Source organism: Puntigrus tetrazona, chromosome 4 (assembly GCF_018831695.1).
Source record: "Puntigrus tetrazona isolate hp1 chromosome 4, ASM1883169v1, whole genome shotgun sequence".
NCBI lineage: Eukaryota > Metazoa > Chordata > Actinopteri > Cypriniformes > Cyprinidae > Puntigrus > Puntigrus tetrazona.
The window spans coordinates 7,393,000-7,407,036 of NC_056702.1; the positions used below are offsets into that span (position 1 = coordinate 7,393,000).

Sequence of the window (14,037 nt, forward strand, 5' to 3'; positions counted from 1 at the left end):
TTTGTCCTATAAACACCTATTTGAAACAATAAAATGGTAAATTCTTATATATATATACATATATATATATACACACACACACACATACAGTGTAAGTACACTGTATTACAATACAAAAAATAAAATATTTAAATAAGTATTTATATATTAAATAATTTTTTAACAAATTAACTTAACATAGCATTAATAAAATCAATTGCAAATAAACACCTCAGACACTTAAATCAACACATTTTTAATGTTTTCAGTAAATAATTGGATTAAAAATACTTTAAACAAATAAACAAAAAACAACAAAAAATAATTGATATCCCTAAATAAATAAATATTCAGTTCTGCTCTTTAGCGGTTTGCAAGCAGTCAGCTCATTAGCAGTCTAAAAAGATTAATGGAATGACAAAAACAAGACGAGAAATGAGGGGGAGAGAGGGAGAGAGAGTGTGAGCGTTCAAATAAAAGTTGTTATAGAGATAGCTGAAGGCTTGCATTTTTCTTCTGTAACTGAAGGACGGTATCTCTGCTTGAGCAATTTCAGTTTCTCTGACTCGAGGGCTGAAAATCACAGCGCAGCCATGAAGTGACTGTCCTAAACGTACAGAATCTGGCTTTGAAACTTTGCCGCAAAATTCCCTCAAGAAAATGCTCAGTAAAGCTTTGATAGCCCATGCTTTTTAGCCTGTTTAGGAGTGTTATTTATTGCCACTCTTATATTTTCAAATGGCATCTAGCTGTTGCTTTGGCCTAAAATATATTTTGCTCTTCAATTTTTTTATTCCACTCAAAGCCGTTTCATAATTTGTTTTTCGCCATTTGTGTCCGACGAGAGATTCTTCTTCTTTGCTCGCAGTCAGGTCTAAAGGTTTCTGCTGCAGCTCCTGACATTTAAGCCTGAATATTTCATCATTATAATGCATTATTGGGAAAAATGTCAGTATGATCCTGCCCACCACATCACAGCCATGTAGCTCAATCTTCAGGAGAGACATAGACAGAACCACAGGGCTTTCTGTCAGCCGTCTGGATTATTACGAGTGTGGGTTTCCCACTTTTTAGAGTAGTAGGAGAGGTTTGTCAGCTCCTTCCTCAGTTCAGTGTAATTGGAAGCAGAGGCCAGTCTTAAACATGCTTACAGCTCATAAAGAAACACATTTACTGTGTTTATATAGCAACCTCATTTTGCATGTTTGAATGCATCCAATCAGCTAGATGCTAGAGTTGTATTTTTAATTGAGTGTCAATAAACTACTTGTGCTAATTCAGTCAAAAGGTCAGACACCCAACATTAGCTTTCATTATCCATTATCTTTTGATTTATTGCAATAATGAAGTCAGTCTTTTTGCCTTAATTTAAAAAAAAATATAAATAAATACAATTAAATGATTGTTATAAGTCAGTCAATCATATTAATATAGTTTTGGAAACTTTACCATTCATTAAGATTAATTTATTCATTAATTAAATTTCACTCTTGTCTCAGAATTAATCTTACAATATGAAAATAACTAATTAAAATGTAAATTAAATTTATAATTAAAATTTAAATAAAATTTATCAGATTAAAAGTAAAATAAATAAAAAACCTCAATATTTACTGGACAATGTGTACAACCATTTTCGGGGTAAATAAATAATGTCAAATAAAACCATGCTTTTAATGGAGACAGCAAACAAATCCAAACGTAATCCAAACTCAGAGGCAAAGGTTCAAACACAATAATCAGTCCATCCAGTGATGTAATCCAAAGAACAATAATCATAAAACACGATGACAGATAAAGAAACGCTTGGTATGCAGACCACAAAACTAGCCATAAAAGGAAGTTTTTCAAAAGAGCTGACAGTCAGAACTCTGAGATTTAAAACCTGAATAATTGCTCTACGTGGTCGCTCCCGTGGTCGTGGTGCAGGACGGTCAGGTCTGGCTCTATGAAATTCCTCGATTAAGGAGGGGTCCAGAATGTCGAAGCAGGTATCCATGATCTCTCCTCAGGTCCGTAGCCCTCCCAATCCACCAAATATTGGAGCTGACCCCTCGTCTTCTGGAGTCCAGGAGTTTGACAATGTCGCGGTGATCCATCTACATCCAGCGGTGGTGGTGGTTCCTCCGGCTCAGCATTGGGGTCAGCATCCGAGTGGACAGGTTTGAGGAGCGACACGTGAAAGGAAGGAGAGATCACGGTGGTTGGCAAACTGGTATGTGACCTCAATTTGTCGATTTTGAAAGGACCAACATACCTTGGGCTGAGCTTCCTGCTCGGCAGATGTAACAGAGGTCCTTTGGAACCCTTTGTCCTGGTAGATATGTGGGCCCTCTGCTGGATTTGCATAACACTTGAGTAATAAATAATCAAAATACAGAAAATCACATTTAAAAGTTGTCCATATGAAGTCTTTAGCACACACTGAAGCAGGGTTAGTCCTGTGGATGGTGTGAGTCAATGATGCATATTTAGATTATCAAATTTAAACTGACATTTATTTTTCTCCAAACTTGCAGTAGGACAGTTCCTCGGGTAGTCCATAGTTTCTAAACTTCATGAAACAGGATATTTGCTTAATTTCCTAAAAAGATTTGACATAAAAGAAAAATGTATAATTTTGACCCATACATTGTATTATTGGCTATTGCTACAAATATACCTGTGCTACTTAAGGCTGCTTTTGTGGTCCAGGGTCACATATTTACATTTTTGCTTGTCATTTTCATAAGATCTCACATGAAAATCCAAGCATTTTCTAATCTCTTCCCACGTCAGGAGAAAACATTTTGGGAGGGTTGAAAAGCTTTGAAAAAGGTTTTTATGGTCAGTGAAACTTGAAATATTCCCCTTATATTTATCTGTGAGTAGATGTATCCGATAAAAAGCCTGGAAAAGAAAGCACGTGCCTTTGCCTCATGAAAGCCTGCGTATTTGACTGGTTTTCACTGTGATGTTTTACTGTCGTCGTGCAGGACTGTGGCAAGCAGGTGTCTCAATCTCTCCCTCTGATCTTCATATTCACATTTGCAGCTCTTTAGATCTTCAGAAGAGCAGGCATCCAGCTGCCCGGCAGGGGAAAGGATTCGCTAAGTGGTTTATTGTTTTAATTCAAATTTAGTTCTTTGTTCTTTTGTGTCGTTCATGCATCAATATACAGAGATATTTAATTATATAATGACAGCTGGGTGAGATATTCAGAGCTAAATACTAATAGGCAATTTTTTTTGGTACAGCGTCAGTTTGTTTGCCAACACAAAGCTGATAAATTGAGGGTTTCACATACGAGAGGGAAAATGCACACACGTATCCCCTCTGTGCCCCATTAATCTAGTTTTAAAAGGCTATTGATTGGGCAAAAAACACTTAACTTGTGCAAATCCAATTTACTAGATGTTCTGACAGCATCCAGTAATTGCCCATAAACAGTGCTGACTAAAGGAGTTAGCAAGCTAGTTAGCATCAACTGTTAGCATCAACAACCTTGAAAATGCCATTGCCGTTCAGTGGACCATGGTTGTATGACGACATGGTGATTCAATGAAGCGGATGATGTCTGTCTGGGTGATACCTTTTATGGGTTTATTTTCCACAGTGGTGATTCCAATGGCTGGCAAACATGGTATGGTGGGAATATGGTGTTGATTTAGAGGACTTCAAGACTTCACCTGCTAAAAAAAAAATTGCATATGCCGGTTAGGTATGTTTTGAAGCTGGGATGCTGGTTTAAGTTGGGCCTTAAACCAGCATCCAGGCTTCAAAACATAACCCGGCGCATGCTCTTTTTTACAGCAGGGTCAGCAGATGATTTTGCTTAACCAACACAACACAAGACAAATGGTCTTTAACACGTCATTAAAAAGTTACCATAGCTGAAAAAAATAGTTGATTCACATAAAAACACAACCACATTCCTGCTTAGGAAAGCTTATCAGGAATTTAACTTCAAACTGTATACAACTGTGTGCTAGCCTAGCAGAGAAACTGCCATTAAGATGAATGGGAATGGTAACAGACAGCTTTGGTGCTAACTAGTTTAGCCTTTGAACATGACCTTTGCAAAAAAAAGGATGTTATTCTCCGACATGCCATGCAGTGCAGTGGATCTTCATCAAGAAATATGAGCTTTCACGCAGAAGTGTGTGAACAAAAATACGCTAAAACCAACACTTCAACAATATCCAAGATGAATTTATACTTTTCTCCATATCTAGCTTAAACACAGATGAGAAGCACCAACTTTAACATTACGATTTAACTCTCTCAGCCCACAAACTCATTGAAATTCACTCCACGTTCTCTGTCACTCCCCAGCGATGTGCGAACCCCTGACCCAACGCAAATACTGGCCTCCTACAACACCATTTCTGTGGTCTGTTAGCACTGCTGCGTCTCATTCACCACCCTGTGATACTCGTGCAAATCAGAAACCGTCATTTCCAAAAAAAGAGACAATTTAGAGCTGAGAAACCTCTGATCATGAATGCTTTTCTAGGAGTAACCTGCAAAATTTTTTAGAGGACAAAGTCATTAAAAAAAAAATTGTTACCATAGCTGAAAAAATGGTTTAACATAAAAACACACGCATGCATTTTGCTTCAGGAATGATTTTGCTTAACCAACACAACACAAGAATTTAACTTCAAACTAGTTTATTCACATAAAAACACACTGTGTCAGCTAACTGAAACTGTATACAACTGTGTGCTAGCCTAGAAAAACATAGGGTCAAGCAATGTTTAGGAGACACAATGCATTAACGTAACATATTTAAATGTTATTTAAGTTTATGCAGCTAAGCCTATCACATTCATCAGAAACACCGAACGTCAAGTTGTGATCGTGAATTATAAATCAACCTCAGGGAGAGCAAGAGCAGTATGAAGCAACTCCTTGATCACAGAAAGATTCAACACTCTGTAATGGAAATTTATTTTAATCTATGACGAATTTATAAAATCTCAGTGTATTTTGGTACACTGTTCCCATGAGGTTTACAGGTGGACCTTTATGCTTTTGTTTTCTCAAAATCATAGGATTTTTTTTTACAAATCTAATCATGAGCATGCAGATTCATGCTAAATTGCTCAACTAATTCACAAAGCAATTTTTCTCATTAGAGGAAAGCTGGAAATAATGTATCGATTTTTTTAATAGCACCCTATAACCATTTACATCCCTTGTCGATTTTATCTCTGCAGCTTTCATTTTGGACCAAAGCCATGATAACAGCAATCCTAATGCTGATATGTTTTTCTTTTGTTATCAATGAACTCAAAAGGAGGTCATTCATTCATTCACTTGTTGATGTATTGATTCCTACATTCGCAAAAGATAAGCCATATAGCTGATAAGAGTTGCAGAGGGATCAAGAGAGACAGATTTATATAAAAAAGGACTGCTGCAATGCCAGGCAGCCAGATAGTCTGAGTATATAACGATGAGGTTGATTTGGCCAACCAGAAGGTTTCACATGTTACTTCTCAAAAAGAAATCTTATCTTTGGCAACAGAATGCTGTGCAGTGTATATTGCTGAAATGTGAGATTTGAGACATGATTATGGTCGTACTGAACACATAAGACCATTTTAGCTGGTCAAAACAAAATGAACATGGGGGAAAAAACCAAGTAAGTGTCAAATTAAGTTGGAAATAAACAAACATTTACTACACACATCCTGGCATAGTTCACAGGCACATGTTATTCTAAAGAAATATGTTCATAATTTTAAAAAAATGTGCAAAATCTTTCAAAATACTTGTGAAAAACAAACATATTTAAAAATATCTGACTAATATCCTTAACCATAAATATCTTAGGGTCGCTCATCAATTTTGTGAGTTCCACAAAGCATGACTTAAAAGAACAAACTAAAAGAAAGCTACTCAATCCACCAAGATTCATGTTCCCCCTCTGAAAGCAAACGTTCAAGAGGCTTTTTAAAAACTTGTCTAGCCCAGTGCAGCTGCCTGTAATTGGCAGTAATTTCAAAGATGTTCTCACTGGTGTTTGAGGCGGGGTGTGTGCTGATTGGTCGGTTCCTGCATTACCCACAGGACACACCCACACACTCCTCAGCATCGGACACGGGGAAGAAAATAACAGACAAGCAATCTTTTCAATAATTTCATACTCTGGGCTTTGGATTTGAAGAATATCTTTTGAAATTTTGGCCTCTAGCCCACTGCTTTATTTTGATCTAAAATACATTATTTAGCTCATTAAGTGAAATGATTTGGCATGAAGGATCAGACTCATTATCACACAGGCTACTTCAATGAGAGAGAATCACTTCTTAATTCATCGTAGGAGGCACTCAGACTTGGTTTTATTTCCTCAATGTTCTCCAGTTAACAGCTGCAACTGTTTTCTTAAAGATCGGCTCCATGTTCTTCTGTCAATATGAATACAGGGTATTTTTCTCCGAGGACATGGCCCCCATGAAGAATTCATAAATGATGCTTTGGTTTCCAGAATAAGAACGTTGCTCAGCCACATCCAAATTTAAACCAGTATCTGCATTTTCTCTGACACCGATGGTCTTTGTAAGAGAAATAAATCATTTTTATTCAAATAGAAGCCTCATGTTCCATTCTCTATCAGTCTGTGTCCTATTAGATCTTAATATAACATATTAAAGAGAATCTTTGGTATCCAAAGCAACCGAGAGTACAGTAATTATGCATACAGCTCTCTCATGCCTCAAGATGCCAGTGACAATTAGACATTTTCCTCTGCAAATCAAGCCTAAAAGATTTTAGAGTTTTGATGCTTTGCAAATTGTTCTGTAATCTATGCTGCCATTAAATAAACTGCAATGTCACAGATCATTCTTTGGAGTCCTTGACTTTGAGTCTGGGGGCGTCGTCAATTACAAAAAAAAAATCATTGTGAATGCACATTGGTAATGATAATTGTTTAGCTTTCATTTTTAATATTCACCATTATGTAATACACATTGTGTGTACTTTTAATAAAAATAGTGCTAAAGAAAATTCTTTGGTTTTTTAATGAAGCAATAGGCTTTCCCATGATCTGCAGCAACACAATATTGATAAAATACTAGAGGATTAGACACCTAATGCATCCTTGGTTCCTCATTTTATTGCATTTGCACTGAAAAACGTCCTTTCCTTTGTTTAGAAAAGGGAAAGAAATACGAAATTGCATATTTTCCAATATTTCATATCAAATACAAGACTGCAAGAGGAACATTCCAACCAAGACTCGAAGGCATATTGTTCTTCATTTTCTACAAGCAGACCCAAACAAAAAAAAAGTTAATATACTGTGACATTTACCATGGTTCTGTGTATTTTCATTAAAAAAATATTTTAGTAGGAGTCCACATGATCAGGATTTCTGCATTAAGGACTTACCCAATACAGATTTCACAGCATGTTCAACTTCACCATGCTGACCAACAGAAATCTGTTTTAAAATGAGTTTTATGTGACCTTTTTTGCCTTTTTTAATGTGAATGCACATTACTTTAAATACATGAATTATTATAATCAGACTTTTTAGGTTTTATTACAGAAGCAACTTTGACGACCGATATATTCTACCTTCTCCTGATGGTTTTTCAGCCAGCCAAGCTCTCTGGTGACCTCTGAGTTGACTGCCAAGTGCTATTCGTGTTCCCAGCTGTAGACATAGTGTAAAGGGCGGTCATACATTCCCCAGAGATTGTGATGATGTTAAAGTTTTACGACCTCTGCGCACAGCTAACCAACCTGGCAAGCACCCTGTCTTGTTTTATCCTGTCTCCGTGGCTCTCGGTCTCAAAAGTGGTAGGGTATGTCTGGAAAACAACATATTGCTGCCATATACCATGGTTAAAAATTAAACACATCAGCATTTAAAAGCATGCACACAGTCTATATATATATATATATATATATATATATATATATATATATATATATATATATATATATATATATATATATATACACACACACACACACAATAAAGCTCCTGTTTAGTTGACATTTTTCCAGGTATTGAAGTCCTTGAGGCTGAAATGGGGTGAAAAATTAGTTTGTGATTGCAGCACCCAGCATTTTTTTTCTACTGTAATCACCTGTGCGGTAAATGTAAGCACACTGAAGCCTCAGTTTAGTCTTTCCCCATTAGCACTCACACAGATAGTTCGAGATGTCTGCGATTAGCATAAACACGGTGACATAAGTGGTCAGAACTGCAAATCGCCTCAGCGAAGAATCCCAACGCGTCATCAGACTGTGCGTGCAGAGGAGGAAGAGGTGAAAGAGTCCAGACCCGCGTTTGGCTCTTATCTCTCGGCTTGTATAAACGGGCCCGACTGGAACATCATGCCCGTCTCTCTGTTTAGCACCGTAACTAAAACAAACCTGGCAGTAGCCGTATGTGCCATGAAAAGATCCCAGGCCCGGGCTATTTTTTCTCACTGTTTTTCACTTAGCGCTAATGTACTTCAAATGTGTGGCGGTATGGCTACGGATTTACTGTCAGGTGAAACGGGACTGGTGTTTGTAGTGACAAGGACATAGAGAGCAGTGTGTATAGGCGAAAAACCTTTCTACTCTAGATTGACGCTCTTTCCTAAAATCTAGAGAGCTGTCTGGGGCTTACATGGGCACCTTTCTAGATGTTGGTGTTCACACTGACAGCAATTAAATCCCTGGATGTCTCTGAGTCGCTGTGCTGTTGGTTGCTAGCTAGCAGGCTGAATCAAGCAGCAGATCACTGCTCGTTTGCATTAAGCTGAGCTCCAATCATGTCGTCAGTGTCATGAGAGATGCTATTCTATTGCAAAATCTTATCCTACTTCCTAAGTATGCGATATTCAAGAGCTTTTTTAATTAAGTTAGCACTGTAGAAGGCTACGCTATTAGCTCGCTAAGTAAAGAAAGTTTCCTATAAAAATAAAGGAAAATATTTAGCCATTATGATATGTAAGTTAAACGACATAATTAACAATTTGTCTTTATTTAATAAGTCTTTATTTACTTAATTGTTTTTAAAGACAGTTTGCTGCAACGCTTAGCAGCACCACTATACTGCCAATAAATACAGTTAGATTTTTTTTCAATTGTTTTTTCATAAACAACCCATAAAAAATGCAGAGAGAAGGCCATCAAACACAGAAGGCCTCCTCAACTTGAAGGCTTCTTGAAGGACAGCCTTTGTTTCACGTCCTTCATTTTATGTTTTGAAGTATGCCCTGTATCCTTCGTGTTGTCCAATCGCCCACAATCCTCTGCACAAAATTCCAGTTAACAAAATAAACAGAAACTTAATCAACACTGAGCTTATCTAATTATATTATCATGCAAAAATAAAAATAATAACAATAAATAATATTTTGATAATGTTTATTTCGTTTTGTTAAAAATTAATTACAAAATGCTACACTATGTAATATAAACCACTGGGAGTCTACAAGTTAATATAAAGTAGTCACATTTACTACTGTTTGGCAAAATGTTGTCATTTCAAAAGGAATCCAAATGATGCACAAACATAAAAAAAATACACGCAGGTTTAACAACACATTCAAGTTAGTCATGTGGATATTGTTTACCACAGAAAGATGCTTGGTTTGAAAATTAGCATAGTCATATGGATTTACCTGAACATCTCATTCTAGCATTCAGTGCTTACCCTAATTCACTATTCCCTACATTTAGGTTCCTCTGAAAGAGTGAATAAAAGATTGTTTGTGCTTGCGAGCTCTAGTAGTCCAGAACTGTCTCGAGACTAGCTCTTTGATTTCAGACACAGCTTTGAATTTAGCATGGCTTTAGAAATCAGCAACTCCCATTGAAAATAAATGACTTAAGGTCATGTTGTCACATCAGATGACGGTCAGAGTCGATGTGCCTGAAGGCAGCCTCCTGGAGTTCAAAAGTGACTGAACTTAAATGCAACTTTGTACAGCATGTCCGCCATAACATAAGTCCACCACAAATCTTGATTTGCTTGGTTGAAATTAACATAGCTATGTAGACTGACAAAGCCATCTCGTTGTAGAGTTCAATGCTGAGGATTCATCTATCCTTTCACTACATTAGTCCATTATAGTCTACTTAAAAGCAATAATTGAATTTGGACACTGACTGCACCGGAAAGGCAACTAGACTTGCATTGTTAATTGTAATCTCCAGTGCTAAGACCATTTTAAAACTAGCTTGTATAAACCCTAATTAAATAATTTAAAAATAAATTAAGAAAACTAACATCAGTATGATTCACCCCAGGGTATGGGGTGATTTCGAACACAGCTTAGGATATTAGCATGGAGTCAGAAATTGGCAACACCCATTGAATGGCTTGAGGTCGCCCTGTCACTACAAATCTCTATCAGTCAATGCACTTGGAGGCAGCCTCCTAACCGAAATGAACAGAATATAAAAAAGCAGTTTTGTTTGACCAACTTTGCATGCGTACCATACTAAAACTCCTCTCTCACAACATTTTTTGCTATTAGCAAAAAATGCTTTGCAGCATGTTAATGTAAATATTGTTGGGCCATGGCATGCATCATAGCTAACAAGAAAGTACACAAAGTGCACAAATGTTGGGTCAAATGTTCAAATATGCTAATCAAGTATTAAATTAAATATATATTTAAAAGCAACTGAAATAATTTTTTTAGGGTCTTAATGAAATCAGTTATGTTTTGAGGAAGCCATGTTGCTTTAAATGTTAAAGAGCTCTGCTGATCTCAGAACAGCCTGATTTGGGAAAGGGGATTCTAAAATAGGGATTTAAAAAAAAAACACTTCCAAGACATTTATGTTTAAACATATGATCACTGAGAATATCCCAAAGTGTTCTGGAATTGCCATCATGAAGGTTATGGGCTCAGTTTTTGGGCAAATTGTGGCATCTTACTGTAATCTTTGAGTCTAGAGTGCACCTAATCACGTCTTAAAATGCTGTCTAGGCAGGCAGTTCACTAGGTTCTGGAACATAGCCGCAGTGGACTGTATTCATTCCTCCTTTCAATGTGTTATTGTGCTCTGCAGGAAAGGGTGATTGGGAAAGAGTGAAATTGTGTATTACTTTCACTTGAGAGCAGGGCTCTCATTCACTCTTTTGTAGTAAGCGTGTCAAGGACTGCCTCTCACAGCGTTTTTGGATGGGTGCACTGTGATCTTGTTTTCACGAACACAGCAATTACCTACCCATCTTTTCCCCATGGACCCTCTGCTCCACATAGACTTGTTCTCTTTGATTTGCTGTCTGCTCTTCTTCTTTTATTTAATGTATATATTCTATTCCGCCAAATCAGGATGCCTCAAACTCAGCATGTTTTTTGTTCTGGACTGGGTTTGTATGTCACCCTCATTATTTTTTCTTCATGATTAGACAATTTAATCAACTTCTCATAGTTTGCTTGCTACTGGGGTTTTTTAAAATGACGTGTCTGACAGCTGACAGCAGTCGGAAAGTTATTACTGCTGCTGAAAATGCACAAATTTAAAATCGAAATTGTTGAGTGTTCAGTGTTTAGAGAAGAAGAGGGCCTAAGGGCGCTGCTTTTAAATTGAAATATTATCTTTTGCAATGTTCCATGCGCCATTACTGACGCAGATTAATAAATCTTTTTTTGCACTCCTGTATCCAAGCCATCATAAGGCATGTTTACTGTAGATGTAATTAAAACATATTATGCTAACTGTCCACGCACTTGCTTGTTCTCCAGAGATATGCTCAGGAACAACAGGAGTACATCGACACTGAAATTAAAAAGTTGTTTGTAGAACAGGTTCCAAATGTTCTTAAGTGCATCCTTGTGAAACTCTAAATGAAAACATCCTGCAAAGAGTGCTTCATTTGGTTCCAACTAAATTAACTTTTTGTAAACAAACTAATAGAGGGGTGGAACGGATGTTGTCAAAGATGCTCACAGAGTCTCCATCCAAACCCAAATGTTTGATAAACAAAGGATTTACTCCCTCCTGTTTTTAACAGAATCGTCCTGAGCTCTGGCAGTGAGCCATTACTGGATACAACTTGTAGTAAATGCTTAGATTAAATGAAAATCCTTTTAATCAAAACCTCTATCATTTGAACTTTCTCTAAATAAATAATCTTTTTTATTGGATGATAGCCTGTTGGCTGGATGCAAGTCATGTTTTGCATTATTAAAGTGCTGAGTCTGTTTGTATGTTGTTGGAGTGCGTAGGAGATTTAAATGTTACATTTTCTGTATTTGCCAAGCGCTCTTCAGACTACTGAGTCATGCTTCGGATTTCTGTCAGTGAACTTCAAGAAAATTCAGAAAACCACGCCTGTACACAGCAGCTCGATATTAAACACGCTGATCTTCAAATCTCCATAATGATGATTAATACTGGCAGAAAGAGGAAGCATGTCTGCAATACTAGAGCTATGTTTAATCATATAATCCAACTATTAACGTACGAAAGGAAAAACTAACAAAGCAAATGCATTTCAAAAGCATTTCTCTCTGACTGTCCACAAAAAGTGTACAAAATAGGCCTGAACTCTTAATTAATAAAATATAATAATTTGTAATTATAGTTACTTTGGTAGCAGTGTTGGTTGAAATTGACTGATGCAGTCAACACCACAATCTGTGTACAAATCGATTAAAATGAACATATGATGCCAATTGTGTGGCACAGCTAAATTAAAATGAGTTTATAATTAAGAATTTTTTAAGATGTGCAACGGTCATTATTGTCTCTTTCTCTATCTCAAAAGGTTATTAAATATTAATGTTTGTTTTCATACAATGGACCCGACTGGGTTTCTGCATGAGACTGACCCGCCAAGCCCTCAGCTGTGAGTCACTGTTTCCTCATTAAAGGCCCAGTGTTTCTGAGCACTCTGAAAGAAAGACTGAAACCCAGACCGGGGTAAACTGTTGCTTTTAGTCTGCTGACAGTCTGTGTGCACGGGTCATGCAATGTCTGATCATTTCATGATAATGCGTTACTTGGCCTATTTCAGCATCCAATGTTCCTTCTTTTCACCACACAGGTCAGATGCTAATATGGTAATATATGGTAATGTGAAATAGTAGTATTCTTTGAAAAAAAAACATGTTTTTCCTTGTAAAAACATTAAGCTGACACCAGACGAATTAAACTGGTTTGCAATATAGCTTATGTTTATGAGACCTCTGCACACTCTCATGTCACTAGAAAACACTGTGCTCTTATTTTTTTTTTTAATGGAACACAAAAGCAGGCAAAAAATATTGTGTAAAATAATGTAAATGTGAGATGTAAGATACATGCAACACTGCTAGATAGATATCCCATACTCAGATATATAAGGCAGATATTAAGTCATATTTTGACATTTAAATCCACACTTGGATATATCAAGTCATATTTTGAGATATAAAGCAACAATGTGAGATAGAAACTTTTGACGTTTAAATCCACAACGAAACATATAAAGCCACATATTTAGATATAGCCACGATTTGAGATATAAACTCATATTTTGGGACATAAAGCCATATTGTGAGATATAATGTCAAATTTTATGATATGAAACTGCATTGTTACATTTAAAGTTACAACTGATAGATAGAAAGTCATATTTTGAAATGTAAAGCCATGTTGCTAGATAAAACCACATTGGTGAGATAAAACCACAACTATGAGATACAGAGTGACATTATTAGATATTAATTCTCGTTTAGAGTTATAAAGTCACTATTTGGAGAGAAATATTCAAGTCATAACTTTTTTGAGATATAAGGGTACATTTTGAGATAAAAAGTTTTAATGGAAAGACATAAACTCCTATAAAAACGCATTGTTCCTGGCGCCTTGAGAGAACAAATAGTTTGGACAATGGATGAACGGATAAAAAACCACGCTGTGAGATAAGAAAATATACAATTGCAATGACAAGAAATATAGTCACAACTGCAATTTTTTGTAGACCATTAAAGCCATTAGACCACATATCTCAAACCACAAAAAACCCTAACAAATACCATAACTATAGTCCTAATGACTTGTTTGCTACATTCAGAGTTGACAAACAATACTACTTTGGTATTCCACTGAGAGAATGGCAAA

At 36.4% G+C, this 14,037-nt stretch overlaps 1 long non-coding RNA gene across 1 annotated transcript in view; it reads right to left on the reverse strand.

Moving 5' to 3' along the window:
• Positions 1–6,666: 6,666 nt before the first annotated feature.
• Positions 6,667–14,037, reverse strand: part of LOC122343472 — a 56,976-nt gene continuing 49,605 nt past the window's right edge. The window contains exons 4-7 of the long non-coding RNA XR_006250789.1: positions 7,717–7,784; positions 7,549–7,627; positions 7,360–7,411; positions 6,667–7,232 (exon numbers count right to left, since the gene is read on the reverse strand). This is a non-coding gene — a long non-coding RNA (uncharacterized LOC122343472). The remainder of the gene's footprint in view (positions 7,233–7,359; positions 7,412–7,548; positions 7,628–7,716; positions 7,785–14,037) is intronic.